General features: G+C 28.9%; 1 pseudogene; it reads right to left on the minus strand.

Annotated features, from left to right (window-relative positions):
- Positions 1 to 688: 688 nt before the first annotated feature.
- Positions 689 to 759, minus strand: LOC119673550 (annotated as a pseudogene).
- Positions 760 to 4,347: the final 3,588 nt, after the last annotated feature.

Consider the following 4,347-nt stretch of genomic DNA (forward strand, 5'->3'; position numbering starts at 1 on the left):
TCTAGTTGTGATTTCTATTTTTCGATGCAGTTGACTTTAAATGTTCCTATGGCAGTATTGTCGAAAGCTGTTAAATCTAGGAAAAAATTAAGTTAAGCGTAAGGAGTTCTCCAACTTAAGCATCCTGTTAATAAAAGGGAAGTTGTTTCTTAAATTCGATCAGATTTTGCAACGATTATTTCGAGTGTCAGGCTCCATATAATTGCACCATAAAGTAATATCAGATTAACTATCGAGTGTCAGGCTCCATATAATTGCACCATAAAGTAATATCAGATTAACAATCGAGTTATAGAGATAACAGGTTTGGTTTGAAGCTCCACTTTTTGAGCATTGTTTGTTTGCAGGTATTAATTGGTAAGTTTTAAATCTGAAGCCAGAATATAGATCAATAGATGTTTATTTATATTTTCTATGAACTTCTTTCGGGAACTTCTAGCCCTGGTTTTGATGGATAGAGCACTTTGATAGTATTTGCATTTGACAATAAGCAAACTTGGAAAAGAAGTATGAGTGAATTATAAGACCAATGACTTAAATCTGTCAACCTTTGCAAATCTGAAAAACTATGTTATAAATGTTACGCGATTATGAAATCATAACTATAATTCATTTGTTATATGGCTTTAGCAGTTGGAGTGTATTAGCTTATCTCTTGGAAAATAATATTTGTCAGTTGAAAGTATAGTAGGTGGTTTTACTTTGCATTTAAAGTAAAAGAAGACTGACTACAGAAATGATTCTGTGAAGTATAGTCTTCTTAGTACACGGTTTTTATATTTTAGCAAATCAGTCTTATGATCAAAGTTAGTTGGTTTGAGTAGATTGTATTGAAGAGTGGTTGCTTGTGATCATACTTGTATTTAAGCTGAACGACGAGCCATATGTGGGTGTTTTTTTTTGACAATAATTCTATTTAACTTAATTTACACGTATCCCATTTCTATATTAGTGTCATATTTACTATGTCATGCATTTATATGGGTTTGGAAGAGAGCAATAAAATATATACGTTTTTAAGTATTTTAAGAAATTTAAGGAATATTTTATCAGCTCTTTAACTTCAGATTAGTTTGTTATCTTCAAGAATGCACCAGGCATTGGAGTTTCGAGTTACTTGAAATGCTTGCAGAAATATTATTTTCAATTACTACTTTTGATTCCTCAAGCAAATATGATTAACTTTGTATATCTAAAGATTGGAAATTGTTATATTCGTTCAAACAAAAATATTGTAATAAAAATAATGCATTAGATAATTTTCAAGCAGATAATTGCTTTTATTTATAAACAATTTCGGAGTTCAGCAATTAGAAAGGGGAAGGCGCATTTTTATGGCCTTTCGTAGTTTAATCAATATCTTTAAAAACAAAAATGTAAAGCATTATCTCCATTTTCCACTCGCTAAGGAACTGGGAGAACCGTTGTTTTATTTAAAATGATGCATTCACATAAACAATTAAAATCGAGAAATTCCTTGAAAGGCAATTTTAAACAATTCTTTTGACATAACCAGGCGATTGTCGTAAAATGGGGAATCGTAGAATTTTACGACCTTTCTTCTTGTTACTTTTTCAATTACAGCGCAAGTAACAAAAGATGAATTCCACAGCAGCCGATAGCACATGAGAGCATTACAATGAGTTGTGTATGAATTTTAAAATACTCATACCGTAAAATTACGCATGTGAGATACGCATAAGGTTCGCACAACCCCGGCGGTAGGTACGGGTAATTGTCTTGTTGGCTGCAGCCAGTGGAATCAATTGAATCATGCAGCAAGACAATTGAAGAGCACAAACGAAATCATCTTAAAAAGTCGTAAACGCTTTTCAACCGCAACGCTTCACAGATACTCATCCAGATACAGATGCGGATACCGTTGCAGATACGACGACGGATACAGCAGATATTTATGCAATAACTTTGGCTATCTAAGCCATACGAAAGGATTCCAGACATAAGCCCAAAGCAAGTGCGAGTGTATCTCATAATCTGGCAGCGTTTTGTCATGCTGTTCGATGATGGGCTCGTATGTGCGTTCTGCTCGAAATTATTTTCATTTTATGACTTTTCTTTTTTCTTTGAGGCGTCATAAAATCATAAAAATTTTTCCATATCCAAGTGCTGCGGATTACTTACTAACTTTTCTATTTTATTTTATGAAGTAATATTTTCTTCCTTTCGGTTCTTGTAAATAAAATGTTTTTGTATAAATATTTCTCTATATAAAAATCAAAAAAGTCAAACAACAAAAATTATTAGGTCAAATTTCCAAAACGGGTCATTAAATAATATCTGACATTAAAAATTATTAAAATAGTTTAGACAAGTCCAAACTTTTGTGATATTTGAGCCAAAATAAAAAAAAAAATTACTTGCATATATATATTTATGTACTATACATGCTTCTATGATTTCTTTGCGATCTGAAGAAACTCGTAGTTTTCAAAAATATTAAATAAATGAAAACCTGATAATAAAGTCTTAGAAGTAGATTAGTACACTGCGAAAGAAGTAAAATCATATCATTATATATATTTCTGTACTATATATGTCTTCATGATTTCTCTGCGATCTGAATAAACTCATATTTACAAAAATATAATATATATATGAAAATCTGAGAACTTAAAGAAATAATTCTGAACTTTTAGAAGTACATTAGTAGACTGGGAAAGAAAAAAAAATAGTATTATTATTATATATTTTAATGTACTATACATGTCTCCACGATTTCTCTGCGATCTGAAGAAAAGCATGGTTTTCAAAAATATTAAATAAATGAAAACCTGATAACTTAAAGTAATAATCATAAAGTCTTAGAAGTACATTAGTACACTGCGAAAGAAGTAAAATTATATTATTATATACATATATTTCTGTAAAAAACTAAAAAATAAATATATTATATATATGAAAATCACAGAACTTAAAGAAATAATCCTGAATTTTTAGAAGTACATTAGTAGACTGGGAAAGAAAAAAAAATAATATTATTATTATATATTTTAATATACTATACATGTCTCCATGATTTCTCTGCGATCTGAAGAAACTCATATTTACAAAAATATTAAGTAAATGAAAACCTGATAACTTAAAGTAATAATCATAAAGTCTTAGAAATACATTAGTACACTGCGGAAGAAGTAAAATTATATCATTATATATATTTCTGTACTATACATATCTGCATTATTTCTCTGCGATCTGAAGAAACTCATATTTACAAAAATATAATATATATATGAAAATCTGAGAACTTAAAGAAATAATTCTGAACTTTTAGAAGTACATTAGTAGACTGGGAAAGAAAAAAAAATAATATTATTATTATATATTTTAATGTACTATACATGTCTCCACGATTTCTCTGCGATCTGAAGAAACTCATATTTACAAAAATATTAAGTAAATGAAAACCTGATAACTTAAAGTAATAATCATAAAGTCTTAGAAATACATTAGTACACTGCGGAAGAAGTAAAATTATATCATTATATATATTTCTGTACTATACATATCTGCATTATTTCTCTGCGATCTGAAGAAACTCATATTTACAAAAATATAATATATATATGAAAATCTGAGAACTTAAAGAAATAATTCTGAACTTTTAGAAGTACATTAGTAGACTGGGAAAGAAAAAAAAATAATATTATTATTATATATTTTAATGTACTATACATGTCTCCACGATTTCTCTGCGATCTGAAGAAAAGCATGGTTTTCAAAAATATTAAATAAATGAAAACCTGATAACTTAAAGTAATAATCATAAAGTCTTAGAAGTACATTAGTACACTGCGAAAGAAGTAAAATTATATATATATACATATTATATATATAATTCTTCTGTACGTGTGTTGACAGTGAACTCCGCCTAAACGGCTGAACCGATTTTGATGAAATTTTTTGTGTGTGTTCAAGTGGATTCAAGGAAGGTTTAGATTCACAATTTGGCCCACTGGATAATGTCTTTTTAATCAATTTTTTATTTTTTGCTATCCATATACATTTATATTAAAAATTTAAAATTTATTCATGCTTACTTTGATTTGTTTAAAAACTTTAAAATCTTTAAAATGAATTGTAAAACTGACGTTGCATAGCTTAAGTGCATTTAAATTCCGCAGCATAATTATAGGTGAGCCAATTTTTAATCTTAAGTTATGTGGTGGTATTCCTGGTAAATCCAGCGAATTCAAAAATTCAACACACAAAAAAGAAGAATTATATATATAAAGATATAAATATCGTACAAAAAACAATGCCACGTCTTCGTGGACGAGGAGGAAATATTGGTCGACGGACTCGGAATTCACAATTACTCCAGAACCG

Source organism: Teleopsis dalmanni, chromosome 1, assembly GCF_002237135.1.
Source record: "Teleopsis dalmanni isolate 2A chromosome 1, ASM223713v2, whole genome shotgun sequence".
NCBI classification, from domain to species: domain Eukaryota; kingdom Metazoa; phylum Arthropoda; class Insecta; order Diptera; family Diopsidae; genus Teleopsis; species Teleopsis dalmanni.